Source organism: Bicyclus anynana, chromosome 2 (genome assembly GCF_947172395.1).
Source record: "Bicyclus anynana chromosome 2, ilBicAnyn1.1, whole genome shotgun sequence".
NCBI classification, from domain to species: Eukaryota; Metazoa; Arthropoda; class Insecta; order Lepidoptera; family Nymphalidae; genus Bicyclus; species Bicyclus anynana.
Genome location: NC_069084.1, coordinates 3,950,867 through 3,976,030, shown reverse-complemented (window position 1 = coordinate 3,976,030; position 25,164 = coordinate 3,950,867). Strand labels below are relative to the sequence as shown.

The window sequence follows — 25,164 nt, the reverse complement described above, 5'->3', positions numbered from 1 at the left end:
GTTCAGAAGCCCTCCTCCTCTTAACTTTGACCCCTCCAAAGTAAGCTACATGTATGTAGGTATGTAGGTACATAACTATGCCTATTTATTCCAATTGTAATGCACAATGCACATACCTACCTTTATACGAACTCGTTTTCAATTTGTTTTATAAAAGGACGGCAGTATTGTAATGTTCAAAACTATTGTTTCACTGTTCATTGTAATAAGTAGGTACTACTGGTGCTGGGAAATGTACAAGAATTTGCGGAATTAAAACCCGTTCAGGCATTTATTGCATTCAAACGGAGTTCAGGGGGCATGGCGCAATATTTTATTTTCGGGTGCCATTGCAATATGGAGATGGTCCATTTTAAAGTATGTACCTACCTACCGTTAGTATACAGGTTGTCCTGTAAATAGTACGACATACTCTACAAGGTGAAAATCTTACGGATTTCAAGTTATGCCGATTTATGTACATTTTTCGATATAACTTGAAACCCTTAAGATTTCGGCTATCATATATTGCGTTATTTTAGTAGGCCTTGATATCAACTATAACCTCGTAAAGCATGTCTTTATATTTACGGGACAACCTGTATATTATATAGTTATTACTAACGGATGCCCGAGAAGTCGTCTGCGTGAAACTCGATGTAAACTTTCAAGCCCTATTTTACCCCCTTCTGATTTTATTTTCGCGACAAAAATATCCTTTACCTACTTCGTATTATGTGTTGTTTCATTTGAATTCATTCAGTAGTTTTAGCGTGATCCCCGGTCAACTAAAATATGGACCGACAGACAGACAGAAATAAAAATATATTTTTGGCATCAGTATTGATTTTACACTGCCCCTCAACAATGTTTTTCAAAACATCTTTAATGTACAGAATTGGACTTATTACAATCTTATTATAAGTATAGATACTCGTAAGTTTCAAATCTTCACTTTTATCGGCAGTCTACATAACATTTTTTTTCTTTTTTTTATCATTTCACTATAATTTGCATCATCACTTACCATCACGTGAGAATAAGGCTAGAGAGAAGGGCTAACTTGTAAAGAATAAAAAAAAAAGTAATAATTGATAGATTTTTTTATTAAATTTGAATACTTACTGTGTTTATATACCTACATATGTTTGTATGCGAAATATCAATTTATGCGATAGCCAAACGCAAGTTCTCGAACTAATAGCGCTACCAGCCCCGTAGCTGTGGACTATTGACTATTGAGGTTCTTTGTTGTACTACGTAGGTATAAAATTTTTCAATTATCTTTTTACCTACAGGATTTATAGAATCGACCTTCATGTTAAACTACCTTCAATTATACGATAATATAAAGTTGCACGATGCACTAGTTGTGTGGGAATTATGGGATAGCCAATTAGATAGATGAGTCTGTTAGTTGTGTTTAAAAATTAAAAGTTCTACTGAACTGTGTCGTAAATATACATTGAACTTGATGGATTTAGGCACGCAATGTTGTCATTATTACTATATATCTTACTTATATTTCTTTACTTATTAGGTAAGATAATTCTTTTTTTTATTTTAACAATGTCAATAAAAGTATAAAATACCAAACACTATTAAAAATTTATAAAAAAAAATCCACCCTCCCGCTGCGGGACATTTGAGTGCCCAAGCAACCGGTGGTCAGGGCTCCAGAGTGAGGAACCTCCTCACAATACGCGCCATCTCAAGGATCACTGCCTTTTTTATCCGACTCTTGATCCAACAGTTAAGCGAAAGCTTCTTAAGGTGTTGGTCTAAGCATTTCGCTATAAGACCATTGACTGAAACAACTATCGGAACAATAATAGTTGCTCAACATTCCACATGGCGGTAATCTCGTGAGCAAGGTCCAAGTATTTTGATACTTTTTTAGGTAAGATATATTCTTAATACATACATATACATAGGACATATGCATACATATATGGAGCCAGTGGCGTACCTAACTGTAAAGTCACTGGGCTGACAAAATGCCATTTGCTTGATAGGCCGCCAGCCCGAGAGACCATAACCTAAGAATTAATTTAACGTTCAAAAAGAAACGAATCATTCAATGATATTCTCCACGGACCTCACATGATAGGTTTAGTTATAGTTACGGCTGAGTAGAGCCTTCTCTGGCCGAACTAATCCATGGAAGTGCTTATATACATATCTGGATAACACTTAAACCAATAAAGATGGTACTGATGGGTATGATTGACCCTTACGGGCTTCCGGAGCAAAGACACATCAAATTTGATTCGCCTTGACGAGTATTTTGTCTTTAGATGGTATGTCGGATATGATGATGGAACTGGAAGGTGGCTAGAGGAACTGTGTTCTAAGACGACATAACCTCTTCGAGTTTGGGGTCGTATGATTCGTCTTGACGAGTACTTTAATTCTACGTAGTATCCAGGGCCTGTTGATCGAGCTGGCAGGCTTGGCTAGGCTAGGCCATATAATAAAACGATATATGTGTTGTATTTACTTAGTACATTTTATTCCGTGGTATTACGATGGGCTCGACAGACCTACAGTTATAAGTATTTATAATACCTATGTAGAAATATGTAATTTATGTGTCCAAAGAAAGGACGAATAAAATTAATCATAACAAGATAATGCATTCATAAAATATTTTTAAAGGCTGACTGTACCTATTACACAATTTAAATAAAACCAATTCGTTTAATGCTTGAGATATCTTAGTCTGAATAGCCGACTGTTTTTATATTGATTGCTTGCAGAGATAAAGAAAATACAGCAGTTAAAGTGTTTTTCAGATAGCATGGGTGCGGTGACAGACGTCTGTACGTTTATAATACGTACTATTATCATGAATCGCGGCAAACTTTTAAGAGTGAAACGAACTGTCACCCGCACCATCCTACATGAAACAAACTGTAGTAGTAGTAGTATCGTATGATTTCATCCATAATTTTTTTCATTCCAAATTCAAATTTCAAATCAAAACAGAAGTTTAGTTTAAGTTAATAATTCGATCTTTGATTCAAATAGTTACCTATCCTATACTAGTTATACTCATCTAGTATTTGATATGAATATTTGAATTTGTTTCTTCGTACAGATTTTCGTTTTCTTTTATTGCTTGGATTCAGAATGCAATTGTGAACGCAATCTAATCTTCAGTACCTTTACCTTCTCATAGTTCTTTGCTACAGACAATCTTAACGGAAAATTGCATAATATTTTTAAATATAAATTAGTTTTAGCGGACTCAGAAGTGGATTAAAATAAAGAAAAAAAACCAATGTCGAACTATGTAAGGACAAATTAATTAACAAATGAAACTATAACCAAAATAAGACCCTAGAATGGCACCCTAGACCTTGAGTAGATTCACGAACTTGTAATCGTTGTATGTAGGGTTAAAGGCGCCTTTGACATTTAACTAACACTCCCATTTTCCACTCAAGTCACTCTCCCCGCCTATCCCAAAATCAACCATGAAAGATGGATAATCCTTCATGGATTATTTGATTCATGATGAACTAAAGGTGTGGACGGGTCGAACGCCACGACAAGAATGAGCTAGACCGTAGGGCGAGCGCCTTATATCGAATGTCGTTCCCGCCTGATGGCTACCCCTCTCTAACTCCCTACTCTTTACAGAAACAAGTCGTATATCCATCTCAGACTACTATTTCCTACATTAGGTAATAAAAAAATTACATAGTGTAAACGGAGCCTAATTTGCATCAAGGTGTGGTATTAAGTTGTCGATTACATGATGTGATAAGATAATATATCACTATCATGTCATAAAAGTCATCATGAGGCTCTACATCAAGCCTATCTCAGCTACCTATCTCAATTTAGTACCTACTTAGCTGTCTCGTTTATTTAGACAAAGCTAAGAGTTAGTGTTATGAAAAACTTTGCTAACATTCTATTTTTTAATAATTATAGTAGTTTTTTTTTATTTTGTTCTTTTTTTGCTCGTAGGTAATTAGAGCTATTTATAAGAAAGACACTGTTTTTTTGTGAGTGGAAATTAATGACAATACATACACGATTTCTGAAAATAGTTTAATACCAAGTTTCAAGTGTTAAATTTCATATTTTCACTGCAGTTTAAGCTGAGCTTTGCAATTTGTGTTTCATAGGTAAGTTCTTGCTTATTATAATCTTTGGAATAAGACAACTCCAACGTTATAGAAATACAAAAATACCGTTTATGATCCAATAAGAAAACCACGAAGGGTTTGGCAATAGGAAATATTAAAAAAGTACGTTTTATACCTGAGTAATTGAGGAACGTGAAGTGATAGCCCAGTGGATATACCTTTATACTTTATCTTAGATTCGGAGGGCGTAGGTTCAAATCCGGTCCGGGGCATACACCTCTAACTTTTCAGTTACATGTCTCAAATGGGGAATGAAAAACATTGTGAGGAAACCTGCATATCTGAGAATTTTCTTACTTAATTCTCTATATGTGTGAAGTCTCCCAATCTGCATTGGGCCAAGTAGTGGACTAAGGCCTAACCCCTCTCATTCTGAGAGAAGACTCGTGTTCAACAGTGAGTTGAATATGGGTGTTAATGACGATGAATCTGACTATGATGAGATGATTGATGAATGATCTGGACTATTGGAACTATGTTCTAAAGACTCAAACTTCATAATTGATAACCATACTTACTTATAGGTACGCATAGATTTAAGAATCGGTACACGAGTATTAGGAGCATGGGCAAGAAACTTTCAGCCAGCCATTATAAAATAAGGTAGGTATGTTTGACTATCATTAAAATTATTATAAAATGTCTGTCTGTGTTTTAAGTTCATACAGTCTTACACGTTACTAAAACACAAACAAGCTGCTGTAAAATCTGTGTCTGTCTTTAAAATTTCAATGGGACCTGCGAATTTAACTGGAGTATTTGTTACAAACTGAATTTGATGAGGACGAAGTATTAAAAGAACTTCTTTATATCTTTCTGTTTGGCTGAGCTAATCTCTGGAACAGCTGAACTGGTTTTTTTCGTCGAGTCGATTTTAATGGGACTATGACTGGAAGATAGAACAAGTTATGGAGTAACATATAGACTACTTTTTATCCCGATAAAATATATGGTTCCCACGGGATTCATGAAAAACTGAATTTCACGTAGGCAAAGTCAGGCGTCCGCTAGCTCTACGTTATAATAGAGTGAAAATGATCGACCAACAATTCAAAACTTTATCATACTCCTCGTACTAAACTGCAAACTGGACCAGACTCTGACCACAACGGCAGAGCGAGCGACATTTCGTACATATGCCAGGTGATAAATTCTGCAATACCGTAGTTACTGTTCAGAATATTATTTAGACAGAGCTAAGGTAGAATTATCTATTCTTTCTCTATTTCTAGAATTATCTACATATTTTGAATATTATCTTAAACATAACAACACTGAAACTACGTGATTGCCCATTGGATATAACCTCTGCCTCTGATTCCGGAGGGTGTGGTGTTCGAATCCGGTCCGGGGCATGCACCTCCAACTTTTCAGTGGTGTGCATTTTAAGAAATTAAATATCATGTGTCTCAAACGGTGAAGGAAAAACATCGCGAGTAAACCTGCATACTAGAAAACATGACTACCACTCTCTTCTCCCATGGGACTAAATATTGAAAAATACTTTCTTAGAAATATCTAATTCATTCCATTCACTGGTTTGAGCCATATTCATAGATATGTCTGTTATATTATCATTAATCTGTGTAGCAGGTGTCAGTAACGTTTGCCTTTAAAAATAAAAAAAAAATTAAATCTGGAAATCCATCAACAATCCCGGCAAAGATTTTTGATATTAGTGTTATGTTTCACAGTAATGTCATGAGTTATCAAGTTCGGTTCTACGTTCACCGCATCAGTTCCCTGGCGACCAGCTCGCAATGTGAGCGGTGCATCATCCAACCGCAGACATTATTCCCGTTCCAATGTATTCCGTGTCAATATAATGTAGATACATTATAACTAACTGAATGTATTATGTCGGTTCTATATAATTATATCCATAGTGTAAACCATTGAAACACTCGAATGATGTTATGTGTAGATCACGGGACGCCAAGTAAATAAATGCGAAAAGAAATGCACTTTGCCGAGCGTTGTCGACTTTTAGCGTATGTCATCAACCCATATTCGGCTCACTGCTGAGCTCGAGTCTCCTCTTAGAATGAGAGAGGTTAGGCCAATAGTCCACCAAGCTCGCCCAATGCGGATTGGCAGACTTCACACACGCAGAGAATTAAGATAATTCTCTGGTATGCAGGTTTCCTCACGATGTTTTCCTTCACCGATTGAGACACGTGATATTTAATTTCTTAAAATGCACAAAACTGAAAAGTTGGAGGTGCATGCCCCGGACCGGATTCGAACCCACACCCTCCGTGGCGCAGTGGTATGCGCGGTGGATTTACAAGACGGAGGTCCTGCGTTCCGGTACGATGCCGTGTAGAAACCGAAAGGGGTGTGGATTTTCATCCCCCTAACAAGTTAGCCCGCTTCCATCTTAGACTGCATCATCACTTACCATCAGGTGAGATTGTAGTCAAGGGCTAACTTGTAAAGAATAAAAGAAAAAAAAAAAAAAAACACCCTCCGGAATCGGAGGCAGAGGTCATATCCACTGGGATATCACAGCTCTTTATCAGTACTTATACTATATTAAATCAAACAATTCAAATTGATGGAATGAATTGATTATAGCAATGTTTCGTATTTCGTAATAATATCTCTCTCCTATACTGGAGTAGTTTTAAGATAAATTAAATATCACGTGTCTCAAAACGGTGAAGGAAAAACATCGTGAGGAAACCGGCATACATTTCTTAGACTTTTCCTAATTCTCTAGGTGTGTGAAGTCTGTCAATCCGCAAGGCCAGCGTGGACTATTTGCCTAACACCTCCTCATTCTGAGAGGAGAGTTGTGATGAACAGTGAGCCGAATATGGATTGTTAATGATGATACCTAAGGAGAGAGATCTTGTCCTGAAGTTAAAATAGGTTCACAATGTTGATGATGATGATACCGTAGTCCACGTTTTCTGTGTCATGATAAATGATTAAATTATATCAATCATGTCATGAGTTATCATGTTCGGTTATACGTTCACCCGAACGGTTTCCAGATGACCAGCTCGTTCGTGATTAGATCGATGTATATTTGATTTAAAATAAAAATCAATGGTTAATTTTGAGGAACTACCTATCATTTTACAACTATCTATAGTTCTATTAGGTATGGGAAAATTAATTGTGCATAGAAATTTATCATGCATAGAGCTCGCTTCCGGATAACAATATTACGATCATTTAATAATAAACTGTCTCGACCGAGCTTAATTATAAAGTTTGATTTTAGATTAATGAGATTATTATTACCTAATAAATAAATTACAGATAAAATTTTGGTTTTGATAATTTCTGTAGTGATTTGATTTCACCAAGATCATTTTCATGAAAAGGAAATGAATTGATAAGTGTAATTCAACTTATTTGTACAGTAGACAGATACGCAAGTGATTTTACAATTGTTCCGTTTTTGAACGTAAGTACGTTCGAAATCCTAAAATTATTAGTAATTAACAGGATTTTATGATTAGAAACATAGATTTTTATTTTTATTTAAAATGTTTTGTATGAGAAAGTGCGAGTTGGATTTAGGATGATTTGGAAGTGAACTTCGTATCGAACGTATATTGATGGTTTTGGAAAATTACTACTACGAGTTTTCTGTTTTCGTATTTTCCCCTCTAACTTTTGCTTCATTTCGGGTCAACACGAAGTACCCTAAAAGTTTTCATTCCTTTGCGAGAGTAGAATATGCGATAGAAACGATTATATTATTGCATTTCTGAGTTCAATTTCTTGACGAAAATGGTCTATATGATAGACAACAAAATGATCTTAGCCATATTAAGATTCCATCTCTCAATTGTGAAGTATGGAGCCCTGAAATGTATTCTACTCCAATAAAGTGTAGTCGTCTCGTCACGACTACACTTTATTGGAGTACAACAATGCATGAGAATTTTCTCAATTCTATATGTATGTGTGAGAAGTCTGCCAATCCGAATTGGGCCAGCGTGGTGGACTATTGGCCTAACCTCTTTCATTCTGAGAGGAGAGTTGTGCTTAGCAGTGATCTGAATATAGGTTGAATAGGTACATGAACCTCTAACTTTTCAGTTCCGTGTCTCAAATGGTGAATGAAAAACATTGTGAGGAAACCTTTAATTCTCTACGTGTAGGAAGTCTCCCAAACCGCACTGGGTCAGAGTGGTGGACTAAGTCCTAACCCCTCACATTCTGAGAGTGAGAGGACACTTGTGTTCAACAGTGAGCCGAATATGGGTTAATGAAAGTGTAGTCATAACTGTCCGTAAGTTTTCAGAAATTATCACGGCAGAATTTCGTCCGGCGGTCTAATAAACTGGTGCAAATGGTCAGGTTCACACCTATTTTCATGCGCGGATTCCACGCGGCCGGTAAATCTTGTTTGTCGTACATTCGGGCATTAATGATGTTTTAGTAACACATGAAATCCACAGTTTACTAACTCACCCCGAGTCTGTTATTCCTGTTGGGAGGAAATGGGCCCATAAAATGCATTAATTATGGTCATTCGTAGGAACTGCGCTTAAAAAGACGCCTACTGTATCTTTCCAATTGTTTTATAAATACATAATTCTTGCCAAAATTCATGACTATGAGCTAAATCGCGAAAACGTAATAATAAAGTAAATTTTGTGACTTAGTTTCTCATCATCATCATCATCATCATTATCAGCCACTGCTGGACATAGGCCTCTTGCGTGGACTTCCAAACAAAACGGTCTCGAGCTGCCAACATCCAGCGGCTCCCTGCAACTCGCTTGATGTCATCGGTCCACCTAGTGGGGGGTCAACCAACACTGCGCTTTCCGACTTAATTTCTGTAAATACTTTTTTTTAGCTAGTTATACGTTTTTTATTAGTAAAAGTGATACTTACATACTTTTGTTTTAAGTAGGTATATATTTCTAAAATGTGACTTACAGTTGGAAAATATAAGTTTACAATTTTTAACAGCACCAAAATTAATGGTTCAGTTTTTGAATAATATTTCATATGGATATAATCAAAATTACCTAAATATAAATAATTACAAGGGTATGAGGATCTAAGAAACATCAAAATTAGGTAGATATAATAATCTAAAACTAATGCAATAAATAATTACCTCCCAAGTCGTAACTTGTTCGCAAAAGGAGAAAAACCAAAGGAAGCCGGAGGTGCGTTTTATGTTTATTTTGATACTCTTGTGACTTGATACTAAATACTTGATAATTCTAAACAGATGTGAATGAACAAAACATCCATTAATGATTTGTTTTGCTGTTTTTATTACTCGTAGCATTAGGATAACTGCTTATAGTCGATGCATAATTAAGAGTTGCTAGAAACTAAGAAAACTAGAGAGGGTGAAAATAAAAAAAATATTTTATTTACTAGCGAAAACCCGTGAAGTTCACATGAAATTCAGTTTTTTCTCAAATTTCACGGGAACCGTGGATTTTTCGGGATAAAAATTGTAGAATATCCAAGCAATCTATCTTCATTTCAAATTCCAGCCAAATTCAGTAGTTTTTTTCTTTCGCATTTTTAATAATAGTAGGATTTTTGTTTCATTAGACAATACCAACTTTGCTTGACGTGCATTTTCAATTATATACAGAAAATGTTTTTGAATGTTTAAATTTCGATTACAGAAAGTTTAACAATTAATAATTAATTTATTTTGTTAATCTCGTCATAAACTGTCGAGTTCATGCGGGAAAGCCACTCAGGTTTGCAAAAATCTTAGTTTCTCTCCAAAACTGGAGAATCCTTAGTTCTTGTCACTACAATATTTAATTTTAGCTGTGTAGTTATTATTAACTACATGTTTATTTTTTAAATGTGTATCTATTTAATATTTTTACAGTTTTGAATGTCAAACCACGTTATCTAAAGAGATATCTTTTCTTAGTATACTCGTAGATACTTATCATTAATCTGTGTAGTAACTACGTCGTTTGTCCAAAGGTTAATATGTGGGTTTGGATCACAAGGTCCTGGGTTCGAGTCCTGGGTCGGGCTATAAAATTCTAGCTTTTCTTTCTTTCTAGAAATTTTCAGTGTCGGAGTTGCTGGTCATGTTACACCCTGCCTTGCACATAAAGCTGACAGTACCCGTCATTATAAATGACATCTGCCAGTCAATTCACTAACTTAACTACCTAATAAAATTAACGTCAAATCAATAACAACCGTATTTTTCGTATTTCGTGGAGCCAATTTTACAACAATTTTCGTTAACAAAAATCACAATGTCAACTGGGAAACATCATCTACATCTTTTTTTTTATACATGCTCTATGATATCAACGAAGGGTTGTCACAAGGCACCGGATGACATTTTTACCTATAATATTATATAATCTGAATTTTAATCAGTTAGTATAACAAACAAAATAGTGAATACGAAATCACGTGACTTAAGAATGACTAACAATTAGCTAAGTATTTCTATATGTTAAAGTTAGTGAATTGGTCTGCTGTGATAGTGGTCTAAGCTCCATAAAATAGGCTATATATGACGAATCTGTAAAACTTAAAGGCACGTGATCAGACACGGGATTGTGATGAACTCTATCAATGAAGGCTAGTTCAAATATGGAATGTAAAGACGATCGATTCATACCAATCGTAAATGGCAACGATAAAAAATATTAAAACAATAATGACATCTATTGCATACGAAATAAAACATAAATTCCAATGTACGCTGGTGAGTTAAATGTACCCTAGGTATACAAGGATCGGGAGCGGACCGAACAAATTTCTACTATAATGGGTACAGAACAAAGACTAAGATGTGGGCGTACTAAGTGCACAATAAAATTATTGAGACACGCATCTATAAAAGATATATCTATATACAGATATTTGTTAAAGCTGTTATTACCGTTTAAACTAATAAAAAAATACGTGGATAGAGGACCCTCTCAGAAATGAAGGTCTTCTTATTTAAAATTAAATATTATATAGCATTATAAGTTGTACAAAAACATCCAGCGTAGGTAAAACGATAAAAATAACAAAAACTCAATGCCTGGTGAACTCAGCCTAGGTAATACGTTGAAGTTAAGCATAGAAATTTCTTTACAGAAAATAAATATCCGACAGTTTCTGATGAGATAGTATGTTGTTTAACTCTTTTACGTATAAATGTAAAAGCATTGTAGTGAATCTATTAAGTCAACCTCCTAATACTCTTTGTCCCTGGTACTTTGTTTGACGCTTTCGGTTACGACGTGACAGTTTTTGGAAATTTACAGGAAAAAAATCTGCAAATAGCATAAAAGAAGTTTATAATTTTAACGTAATTACTATTATAGATAACGTGTCAATTGTAAGGTATATAATTGAAATAAAGTTTTGCTTAAATCATAGGAAACATGAAAATACTTTCCTACAAATGTTGTGTTAGATAAGCATCTAGTAGTACTAACAGGTTATTTAATTTTTAACACTGTCAGTGTAATTTATAATGAAATTATTTTTGTTTACTTTTATCAAATTAGGAAACTCATTATAATATTATGGCAAATACCATAAACTTATGGGGGAAAGGCCTCTTTAAATATATAACTTATATTGAAATATTTTTTCAAAATGTGTGTATTTGCTGACATCATAAGTTGATATGTAGATAGTTCTGATAGTGTTACTCATAATAATATTATCTCTTATCATAACTCTTAAGATAAATTTCCATCAAGTCTAAGTGGGGTTCCAAAATGGACAATGTTTTGTTTTGTTACTAAGTGCAAGGACCACTCAACATTTTGAGTATTTTGTCTAACATGTGTCTGTATATTTTAGATCAGATCTCTGATGCACTTGGATAAGATTTATTATGATGATAAGCCAACAAAACAAAATGGAAGTCTCGAACCTTCACAGAAATACCTAAAACTCTATCCTAAAAAAAATTACAGGGTAATCTCAGCTCAAATTTTAGCAGATATACTTTTGTTATCATTGCAGTATACTCAGGAGAAAGCGGTTTTAACAGATAATATTATTTGTACTTGTAAGTAGGGTAATTTTATAATGATTTCTGAAAGGTTTAAAAATAAGGAAACCAATGCACAAAAGCCGTAAATTCAGTAATAAAAGTTAAGTTGAAAGTGTTTTGAATTTTTCCCCTACGGAACCCTAGATCGAGACAGTTGTAACATCTTCGTAGAGTTCCCGTCGCGTTTACGTTAAGTGACACCGAGATCTGCCATATATGAAACCTTATATCGTACATACACCGGTCTTAAATTATTAAAGAGAATATTTGACGGCGAAAAGGAGCGCGATCAGTCTCGTCTCGGGCCGAGATCGCGTGGGCAGGGCTTACGCACCATTCCGGCAATAAAACCCTAATCATCCAATAGAAGTAAATAATACAGCGCTGTGAAAATAGCAGTATATCCTTTAACGACGTGCATAATACCATTGTAGTGTTTGATCGTTCTATTTTTGAATTTTGGCGCGTCTCAACGGCCAGTAAGCAAATGGCTTTTACTCTAGCCAGCGAGAACTTTGAAGGTTCTGTCAAGGAGTTTTTAGTTTAGCTACTCGAACTATTTGGTGTTTAAAAAGTTCAACGGTGGATCCATTTTTAAAAAGGAAAATGAAAATTTTCAAGAAGAAGCTCCGTTTCTCAATAGCTTCGAGCTACGTTTAGACTTTTGGGTGTAGTTTAATTAGGGGTTATTTTTTTTAATTATTTGATGTGTATGCAGTATTCACATATCAACAGCGACTTCCCTGATTTGTTATAGAAGGTAAGTGATTGAATTTTTTATTTATACACGTTGTTTTTTTTCTAAATTTACAATTTAGATGCACAAAGTTTTTAACCCCAAAATGGGTTCGCTATATGTACTATATTCGCTATATACGCTTGAATTTTTTAAACCAGCCGGGATAGGTACATCGCTAAGAAGACTTAGCCATGTACCTATCCCGGCTGGACCGATTGAGGTTTTCTTAATTGGTCCAAGGTCTGGCTGGTGCACGGCTTCAGCCGTGGCAGTTACCACCCTACCGGCAAATACGTAATGCCAAGCGATTTAGCGTTTCGATACGATGTTGTGTAGAAACCGAAAGGGGTGAGGATCCTAGTGTAGCGTATCAATGGTATAGTAATCACGATCCATCAATCCATCTTAGTTTGCATCATCGCTTACCATCCGGTGAGGTTGTAGTCAAGGGTGAGGAAAGGTGAGGTTGTAAATTATTAAAAAAAATGTGTCAGCTCCGACGCACGAATGGAGTTTACTCTTTCAGATCGACTGTCTGAATAGGTCTGGTCTGGTCTGGTCCGCAGCATACATTGGCGAGTCCTTCATAATATTCCTCCAGAAGGGCTGGAAACGCAAAATCAGAAGATCCAATGCATTTCCAAGCAAAAAAAAAAAACAATAATTCAGTCCAAGTCTTGAAACAATGAATTACCTTCGGTTAGCAATGATTAGCAGGATGTCTGTAACAGAATGAATTCTTGCACTATCAGATAATATTGACGTCACAGTTTTAGCAAATAAGAAACATAATCGCTTTAACATTTAGATATATTCCAAGATAAGATGTAACAATATCAATAGTTTTACGGTTAGGGCCACGAGGACCTATAGCTTGGCAATTTCGTTCGTAACACTTCCAATGATTCGCGCGGGTCGGGGGCCGTGTAACGATGAATGGAAAACCCAAGACTCATGCACGTCACTTCCCCGCACGCAAGATTTCATACCCGCGCAGTCTTTCCCCCTGTCACCCGCATATCGTGGGAGTGTTATCAACGAACTTCCAGACTTCGATACCCACATTAGTACCCTGTACTGATTTAGCGTTCCGGTACGATGTCGTGTAGAAACCAAAAAAGTGTGGATTTTCCTAACTAGTTTTTCAAACAAGTATTCCTAACAAGTTAGTCGCGCGTGGTGATAATAATTAGTCGAGAACTTAAAATTAAATTTACGAGGGTTCCAAAGCGCCTTGGTCCGAGAAGAGCCCACAAGAAACTCAGTCAGGTTTTTACTTTTTATAGTTTATCACCATTTAACTATAGGTCATGTAATACATTTCATTTCCAAGCTTGGTGCTACCTTAAAACTTACGTAAGAATAAATGTACATGTATTATAATTATATATCCAACTATTGAACAAAAAATTCAATGTGAGTACGTACGTATCTATTCTAAAGAGTGTATTAGCTGTAGATATGCTAATGTTACAGGGATGTTCTTATCTATAAAAATAAGATACATATCTTATACTCGTACCTACCACGTGTCACGTGCCTTTGAATGTGTGTTCTTTTATTTATTTATTTACTAAATATTACTTTTGGATGGAATTTATTTTACTTCGTACTAGCATAGTTCACGCGGTTTCGGTTCGGTTCGGTTCCTGTTCCCGTGGTAGTACAGGTATGAAATATAGCCTAGGACACTCACAAATATTGATGAAATATTGCCCACCAATATTGATAAAATATTTTTCAAAATTGGTCACCTTCGACCTCACAAATTCACTTTATTTCTTTATAATGTTTGTATAGATGTAAATATATCGATTTTTTTCTTTACAAGTTACCCCTTGACTAAAATCTTATCTATTGACGATGCAATCTAAGATGGAAGCGGGCTAACTTGTTAGGAGGAGGATGAAAGCCCACATCCATTTCAGTTTCTACACGACATCGTACTGGAACGCTAAATCGCTTGGCGGTACGTCTTTGCCAGTAGGACTGTAACTAGCCACGGCCGAAGCCTCCCACCAGCCAAAAATAAAAATATTGAATGAAAGTCACCAATAACTTCCCAATTCTATGTTACAAATGTTATAAAGAAAAGTCAATATTTTCTTAGATTGATTTTGGACGCGAACCTAGGACCGATTCCGAAGCTGCATAACCAACCACTGACCTTAAACAATAACAATTTTAATAACAATAATCATTAATCATCATTGTTCATCAATTTTGCATGTTCTATAAAACGAGTCAGACCGTTATAGTATTAAGATTAATCTTAAAAGGAGAAGACCTTATACGAAGAATCTTTGTTTGATAAATAGGCAAGTTGGAGTTCAACAATTATTGTGTGGCCACGAAACCTTAGACTGCTTGAGATTTGTATCCGCTATCAGCGTCATTTATCAGCGTCCGCTATCAGCGTCAAAAACAAGTAGACACGTTAATTTTAGATATATTTTATTCTGTTTGTTTCAGTTTGTACGTTAATTATAAAATACGAATATGTTAATATTTCCTTTATAAACATACGTTTACTACTAACTACTTAACGTTCGATGACAACGTCTGCAGTTATGCTTTGCGGTTGTGGATTGTTTCCTTGACGTCCTATTATGAGTATTTTGTCCTATTAGTACGATCACGAGGATACCAATCTAGGAACATCATGTGGGCTTGCAGCTTTATTTGTCGTTAAAATATCTGTATTGTTAGATACAATGCGATCCTACTACGAAGGCAATATTCTATTTATACATTTATTTAGAAGTACAAAAGAAGTATCAAAAAGATGGCTTATAACTAATTAGATTTTAATTAGGTTTGCTTACCTACCTCTATAATCAATTTAGTTTTTTATCCTTCCGGATCATTTACTTTTTATCTGACTACTCTGTGTATTTGTCTACTTACTTACCTTGATCTTATGATTATAATAGAATATCCTAGTAATGTTATTACTAGAGAGTATTTTGATATATTCTCTTTCCTTTAGTTGATATTTTTCACTAGCAGGCCTGCTGGTCTATTCGTTATCTTTGACGTATACTAGTTGACATATACGAAATTGAGATTCTATGTAAAAATGTCATCCGGTGCTTACTGGTGCATATAATACAGTAGGTAAATGACATTTTATCAATTAATTAGATGTTTATTTTAAAAGGTTTATAGTAAAGACCAAAATAGTGAAGAAGCCAGCTGTTTGCTTGAACACGCTTTTTTACTTTTGACGATAGACGCCTGATGCTTACAGTGTTAAACTAGTAGCTTCGTAGTTGCGGGTCGTGGCCCAAATGTACTGTCGTCAGCATATTGTTGTTATATGTTTATAAACATAGCTAGACTTACATATCACATTGAAAAATTAAACCATGAAATACATACCTACTTATTTGATATGCTTTTTCGTAGTAATGAGATGTTTTCTACGGAAGTGTGATGAATTATACTGTACGTAGGCAACTGTTACTGACTGATTTATCAACACAGCTCAAACCACTGAACCAGTTGTAATTCGGCACGCAGAAAGTTATTATGACGTAGGCAAAGGAAGTATTCGTAAAACTTTTGTTGTGATAGTATTAATCACAAATTCACTGAGCCTATTTAGGCAATATACCTATAAAGACAATGATTTTTTAATAGAGATATGTCGAGGCGAGAGATATGTTTGTTCAGGATAAAAGATACTTAGCCTATGTGTTAATTATCTATCTTCGTTTTAAATTTCAGCCAAATCGGTTCAGTTGTTGCGGCGTTAAAGAGTAACACACATCAAACGTTAAAATATTAGTAGGATACCTTAAGTAAGTGGGATAGCAACTATAGAGTTTGAATTAGACCATTGAAATTACTCCCTTCCAAAGCCACAAATCACCATACTCCATAGTTGCCTACTGTAACTAGTAACCTACGGCAATAGAGCGTAACAAAGTTAATCATACGAGGTACAAAAATGTTACGAAATAATCTCCCTCTCTCCAATTGGCCCCTCATGTCTGACGATCGTGACCATTTGACGACTAATCTTTTAAATCTACAATGCTCCTTCATCGTGTACGGCCCCTGTCCATTTGGACGGCACTGTATAAGGTGCGGGCACCTGTTACGGTTGAGAGCCGTGATAGCCCAGTGGATTATGACCTCTGCCTCCAATTCTGGAGGGTGTGGGTTCGAATCCGGTCCGGGGCATGCACCTCGAACTTTTCAGTTGTGTGCATTTTAAGAAATTAAATATCACGTGTCTCAATCGGTGAAGGAAAACATCGTGAGGAAACCTGCATACCAGAGAATTATCTTCAGTCGCTGCGTGTGTGAAGTCTGCCAATCCGCATTGGGCCAGCGTGGTGGACTATTGGCCTTACCCCTCTCATTCTGAGAGGAGACTCGAGCTCAGCAGTGAGCCGAATATGGGTTGATGACGACGACGACGAAGACGACCTGTTACTTTGAGTACGAAATAGTACAGAGCATAAATTTCCTGCACGTGTATCTATAAAGCCAATTTTCGTGTCAATTTGAAAATCGTTACCTTGGACGTGTGTATCAAGGTAGCCCATTCAGTGTAGCAATTGGTATAGATTGGAATACAATGCTCGGTCCTTATCGAGTTATGTCACAGGGAATTAAGCTCTTAAGGCGTACAGGCCAAACCTTACGGTCAATAATTGTCTTAATTGAAAAATTTAATAATAACCTTGCTTGTTTGCCATGCTTTGCTGTTACACCATACTAATAAAAAATTATAATATAACCTAAGAAATGGTCAATATCGTGTCAAAACAGATTTTGTAATTTTGAATAGCAATTGGTTGGGTTATTTTTGGTCACAGGCCTTTCTTGATTTTTAATTTTTTTGTTGGTAAACAGTACTCATCAAGAGAGGCTATAGTATAGCTTTGATATAAAAAATAAAGTCTACAAACACATTCACACAATTAATGTAGGTACCATAGGTACATTGAAATGATAGATTAATTTCGATTTCATATTTTTTTTTGATGAATGGTATTCACAGATTAAGGGCTTGTCTGTTACCCTACTCCCACCCTGCCTCTACCCTACCCCTACCCGACCCTTACCCTAATGTCACTCAATTGTTTTGTCTTTCCGGAACCTCTCTATACCTTGAGTTTATACCCACAATCGCGTTTGTCTGTCATTTTACCATTACATCCAAAGCAAAACGAACTTCTTCAGAACTTAAAACTTGTACACATCATGTATTCTGAGGGCCTAGTGGCAGTTTCATACTGTTACTATCGCGTTAACGTAAACACGAATTTCTAAGGAAATGAAACATCGCCATCTAGTGGCACTACTGTACAACTGATTCAATTCCATATAAATTTGCGTTTACGTTAACGCGATAGTAATAGTATGAAAATATTGAAAACTCCCACTAGGCACACTGTGCTTACGAGTAGATACTGTCACAGTCACACGTGTTGACTCGTCTCGTAAATGCAACGTTGAAGCACGTGTTGTTATACAAGATCACTTTGTAAATGATACCTTCACAGAATTTATCCCCACGTGTCCCGCAGTTTCATTCGCGTAGTACCATTCCCATGGGAATCACACTGGGAATAACACTGATCATTGGGACAAACAATGTGACAAGATATTTTATATAGATTATAGATTCAATGATTAGATAGTACTTGATCAGAATATTCAGTCGTTTTTCCTTCAGATATGTTCATAGACTGATTTTTTAATGTATGTAGTGTTCAATAAATCAAATGAACTGCACTTCTAATGGTACAAAGGATTCTTATCGCCCACACTAAATCCCGATCGTGGGAATAGAGAAGAATGTGTGTATGATTGGTCAATTTGTACAATTGCTTATGTAACATCGGCTGACACAGCTCACCGGTCCTACGGGTCTGTGAGGATGGAATGAGATAAACGAGTACACAGGAGTGATATAAATGATCATTTTTAAGCGGGCAATTAATTTAAAATGAAATCTTCTTCATCATCATCACTATCAACCGATGGACAATCACTGCTGACATGGGGTTCTTGTAAATTAGAATAATAAATAAATAAATAATAAATATACTTAAACAATACACATCACTATCTAGCCCCAAAGTAAGCATACAGAGTAGTTTGTGTTATGGGTGCTAAGATAGTTGATATTATAATATTAATATACAATTATATACTACATATAAATACTTATATAATGTATAAATACACACATACACTGGAAAACACCCATGCTCATCACACAAATATTTTCCAGTTGTGGGAATCGAACCCACGGCCGTGGATGCAGAAAGCAGGGTCACTACCCACTGCGCCACGCGGCCGTCAAAGAATAGAGAAATAAACTTTAATAAATCTACGTACGTACAAATTGTACAAAAAACTGATTCTCCAATACAAGTATTACGTAGTACATTATGTAAATTTGAAGGTATAGACCTTCATCTTCATCATTATTATCATAATCAGTCTGTATTCGTTCACCGCCAGACTTTAGTTCTTTCCGAGAATGCACCACCGTAGGCACTAAATTCTTCGGCTTTCTCATCGAGCCACTTTCTATATTTACTCCTATATTCCACTATATTTACTACTCCTGTATTCTACTATACTTCAGTGTAGTATACTTAACGAAATTCTTCTGAAAAAAGAAAAAAAAAAGTCTTTGAATATCTTCATTGATTTTTCACAATACCAACACGAACGCCATTTTGATAATATTCTCCGAAGGTGCGATTAAAAATAGCCAAATATGAATTTTTAGTGTATATTTTTTACATTTTTTCAATCTCAGTATTTTTGGGATCGTCCCATAATTGTCCCTACTTTTTTAATACTTGTATTAGAGCACATCGAACCAATAAAATACAAATCATTAAACAAAAGACGCTATTTAGTAGTGTTGTAAAAAAAACGAGTTATAATTTTCATTTAAATATTATATACATAATTATATACGATAGTTGATCCTTGTAAAATAACGGACACGATCTACTTTGGTAATTCTAAGTCTTGTATTGATGGAAAATTGACAAATGCATGAGAATTTTCTGTTTGTTATGGTCATTAAGTAGCTCATAAAACTGGTGTTTCATTATTTTACGTGATGGTTGGAGCATATGGATTTGCTATGACAATAAAGATATTGCTAATGAGCTGATTTCCATGAGTTCACTTAGCCGACGTGTGGTTACGCTTGTTAAGGCTAATCGCTTTATGTGTTACAATGTTTTTATAGGTTTCACATAAATTAAGCACTATGGTAGGGGAGCCCGTGTGGTAAACTGCAGATTTACTTGAGCGTCACGCAGATGTATCATATTCGGTAAATTAGATGATTGAATAGATGGTTATATACTAATTTCGCTTTCAGTGGTTGGAATAAAAACTCAGATTATAATCAGGTAATAATAATTTCTATAACCTACTTTGGGTTGCGGAAATCGGCAGAAAATATATTTTTTTTGTTATTCTGGGATTACATCGTTCAAATTAAATAACTGCACACGTTGATTGAGAACACAAATACAACGGTTTTACTTAGTTACTTTTCCCATTAACATGGAAACCTTAAATCGTTAGATTTTCGAAATCCACAGTTTTTAGCTATTAAATAACACACTCAACCAACCAATAACGTGTGATATGATTTTGGTTTTTTTCGGTAGCCCTAAGCGTACCAACGAATTTATAGGCTCATACTTGAAGACGTACTCAAAAAGCATGCAAAGTATATTTATTGTCTTCAATTTATCTGCTCAGCTCCAGTAAATCCAAAAATCCTACTATTGGCTCCTCTACTATATGTTATTAAAGATCTATTTTACAATACTGTACCTACGCATAATACTATTATTTAATTTAAATTTTGATACATTTTGATCTTGATTGATTTGGATAGGTATCGATTATAATATCCAAAACATCCAAAAATGTTCTATGAACATCTACCATGATACTGTACTATAGTTAGGACTAGGACAGTATACTAGGGCTATACAGTAGAATAGTAGAACATGTCTACTTCCGTATCAGTATCATAATACAGTCCAGCCCCCCTAGCCAAGTGGCATGTCGTTTTTTTTTCTACGATCGCTAACGCTTCGAAAACAAGAAAAATGTATGGGATGGCAGATCTTGATCACGTGACCTGTCGATAGCAAATGTCATTTCCATACATCTTTCTAGTTTTCGAAGTGTTAGCGATCGTAGAAAGAGAATCGAACTGCCACTTGGCTGGGGGGGCCAGGACATGTTTTGCTTAAGAAGCAGTTTTACATGGGAACTTATCTGCCCATGTTAAGTGTAGGAAGTGATTAATTGTATCTAATTAAAGGGAGAGGAAACCCGCATTCTTTGAGAACGATTTAATGCGTAAGGATCGACCTACGCTGGTTTTTGGGACCATAAATGGCACATATTCGTACATTTACTCTGTTTCAATGTGCCATTTGTAGCTTGCGTATAGCTCATCTAGATCTTATAACCCGACAATAGCGTAGCCAAACGTAAGGATTAGAATTTCGATAGTTCGGTAGTGTCAAACTGTGATGGAAATACATTGTGAGGAAACCTGAAAATTTTCTCAATTCTCTACGTGTCTGAAGTCTGCCAATCCGCATTATCGTCTCGTGGTAGAATATTAGCCTAACCCTTCTCATTCTGAGATACTAGACTCGTGTTCATCAGTGATTATGGAATGTCAATGATGATGATGTTATAATGACGATTCCGATAAAATTTGTTTTTAAATTTGCTTTTTCAATATATCCTATGGGTCGTAGCGAATTAATTAAATCGATAGTAGGTAAATATGAATATTCATTAAAATAATTGTTAAATTAGATGCAATATATTGCCCAATTTATTGTAACAAATTCACCGTGTCACATATGTAAATGGGTCATGTTTTGAAAGGCAAATGAGATGCTACATTTTGCTGAAATTTCCATCTGTTTTCAGACGAAAGTGCATCTTGAAAGTGATATAATACTTGAACGGTAGCAACTGAATCACAAAATGATTAATAATTTAAGAGTGTTTTGAATTTCATGAACTTACACAGTAAAATATATACAGAAAAATATAAACACAGAAAAATATAAACGTACCTGCTCTTTTATTGCTAAATTAAAATGATTATATTTCTTAGAGTAGAGTTATCTTGCTCTAAGGTTTCTACCTATAAATAACCATTATTTTTACAAGAAATATTATTTTCATGTGTTATAAGACATCTGTATTTCCAAGACTTATTTGGTTCAGTTGATGAGTTAGGACAAGTAACTTAATACGTTCTGCGTTAAAATTGTAATCAGCATAGATCTATCAATGCTTAATACAATTTATAGACTTACTGTATACTCGTACAGTGTTATTAAAATTTATTTTCATGGTTTTCGTGATATGGAACATGATTGTGACGTCAATCACGTACAACCATAAGTAGAGCAATGTTTCAATCAATTTAAGCAACGTATATTAGCATCAATCCGACATGGTTTTGATGGTTTATTTGTTCCAATTAAATTGTAATCTGTGTCAACAAACTTAGATTTTAACGTGCCATATGAAATGTTTTCTAATGGAATAGTAAAGCTGCTAATCTACCGAAACGGAGCGAGGCAGCGGAGCCGAGAGAAATATTAACCAATAGGATTGCAAAAAATCACCGCTCTTATTAAGCGGACAAGGACTTGCGAGCTAATTTACAAATTCATATAAATCCGGTAAGCTGAGCGGGGAAACGGAGCAGGGTTAAATAAATTAAATTTAACATTTATTTATTTAACATAGTCTGCAACTCTGCTCCGCAACATCGCTCCGCTCCGGTGGAGAATCACAATACGCAACTCCGCTCCGCATTAGTCCGTTTCTCCGCTACCCTCCCTAGCTCCACTTTGGTGGACAGGCAGCCTAATACGCGATGATGTGTGCATAATGAAATGTTGCAACAGACTGTGCTTTATGAGAATTCGTAGGGTATGATTATGTATGTTTTTATTGATACAAGGTTAGGGTATATTATGTATATGTTTTTCATTGATACGAGGTTTACATTATTATTTAAAATTACAAAGTTAGAAGATGAACGGGCTGGTTTTATTTGTCTTAATATAAAGTGACTATTAAAATTTTAAATCAAGTAATTCTGAGCGTATGTTAAATACAATGGTTAAATGGTAATTGATTGTTCACTGATTTTGAATGTATGAATAGGTACCTCTCAGGCAAATTGCTAAAGTATAATTATTAAATTACGGCACACACAGTAAAAACACAGAACATGAAGCACTTAAGCCTTTTTATATCCGTGGTAAAAAATACTTACCACAGAAATGATTTTTGTACGAAATATATGTATTAAATTCAACGTAGGTATAATTTAATGTTTGATATTATCCGCAATAACTAACTTTTTATAGTATTTATGTAGGTACTTATTAAATATTTTCCAATCAACATCTACTGAGAATGATAATCATAATTAGAGGTTTTGAAGGAAAATGCATGACAGGCTTTGTTGATCAGCTTTTCGTGGAAAAAAGCTCTAGCAAGGCTCTACCCTAGCCATTTTTGCACCTATGCATTTCTCTATTTCTATATGAAATATTTTCTTGTATTGTCCTTTTTATACCCCTTTTTACAAGTCGAGTTACTTAAGCTTAACTATGCCACCATTTTTGTCGTGTTTTGTTATTAGAATTCATTATCCAAGACAATGCTATTGTTAAGAAACTAAGTTAATGCAATTGTTGCAAACTGCTAGAAAACATACCAGTTAGACATAGAATAGGGCCCCATTTTACCCTTTAAGTAGGGAACCCTAAAATTTTTAGTTAATATGGACTTATTTTAATGGGTAAGCATTGTAAAGGTCGTAGCTCATTGGAGCCACCCGGGACCTGTTCTACACCGCTTGGATTTGTATAAGCATGTGCTTACTCTATCAACTCCGTACCATTATAGGATCGCCTCGTTCGTGTCTACGCGCGGCTGCGAGTGGACCACTCGATGATAAAATTTGATATCACTGAACAAACGTGCATACCTAGTGCCAAACGCTGGTAGACTACTCGGAAATTCGTTGATCACGCGAAGTTCACTGGTGACAACGCGGCGTCTACCCGTGGTCCACCTTTCGACTACAAGTGGATGCCTAGCGACGAGGTAGTGCGGGACAGGTCTAGTGGCTCTAATGAGCTTCGACCCTAAAACCTAATCTTTGTAAAAAAAAACCACACACCTAGGTACTTCCCCCTGTATATTAAATAAGTACCGATTCCAAAGTTAAAACACCTCAAGTACCTATCTTCATAGACTAATTACTAATTAGCCGATACAAGAGCCATTGGTTTTTTCCTGTGCATGAATAAAACATGTTTTTACGTTTAGTGATGACAGATGACTTACCTACCAACTTGTGGTTAATAGGGATTTCCTTATGATTCTTTTAGATATCATAATTTTAATAAATTTCCTCGTAATGAGAAAATGAAATGCTAATGAATCATCTGTTCAATATACAGGATTTTTTTACCGTAGCTGCGTCGTTGTTAGAGCAACGTGGTGGGTTCTTACTCCATACCCTGTAAGCCCTGGACCTGTATCTATCTGGTGGGTCACTAAAATACGCTGATTTAGTAATATCTTTTCATGAAAACCAAACTGAATCAGTTTGGTTCCCAGACATAAAAAGATTTCTTTTTATTAAAAAAAACAACGACAAAAGACATAATTTTTTTTAATTCTTTACAAGTGTAGCCTTGACTTGTACGTGATGATGCAATCTACGATGAAAGTGGGCAAACTTGTTAGGAAGTGGATGAAAATCCACACCTCTTTCGGTTTCTACACGCCGCCGTACCGGAACGCTAAATCGTCTGGCAGTACATCTTGGTTCAGTGGGGTGGTAACTAGCCATGGCCGTCTCCATAGCCAGACCTGAACCAATTTATATTTTCTTTATTATACCAACTAAAAGAAACATTAATTTACGACACAAATGTCTTACAGTCTATAAATAAATATAAAAATCAGTTGAGAAATATCATCTACCTACTCTTACAGTAGGTAGATGATATCTTAATATCCAACAGTGATGACAGTTGGTACATAGAATCTCATTTTTTTAAGTCAACTAGCATACGTCAAAAATAGAAGAATTAGCCAGCATCACTATATTTGACAAGCAGACAGGAATGCTGGTGAATATCTTATACTATGTAGATGACATTTTGTTAATTGATTTGATGTTTATTTTAATATATACCAAAATAGTGAATAGGGCAGCAGGGCGGGGCAAATAAAAACTT

At 35.4% G+C, this 25,164-nt stretch overlaps 1 protein-coding gene across 1 annotated transcript in view; it reads left to right on the top strand.

Moving 5' to 3' along the window:
* Window positions 1-12,395: 12,395 nt before the first annotated feature.
* The window catches only part of LOC112044389 (uncharacterized), a 74,318-nt gene continuing 61,549 nt past the window's right edge, over window positions 12,396-25,164 (top strand). The window contains exon 1 of the mRNA XM_024080220.2: window positions 12,396-12,874. The gene's annotated coding sequence lies outside the window, so the exon portion shown is untranslated. The remainder of the gene's footprint in view (window positions 12,875-25,164) is intronic.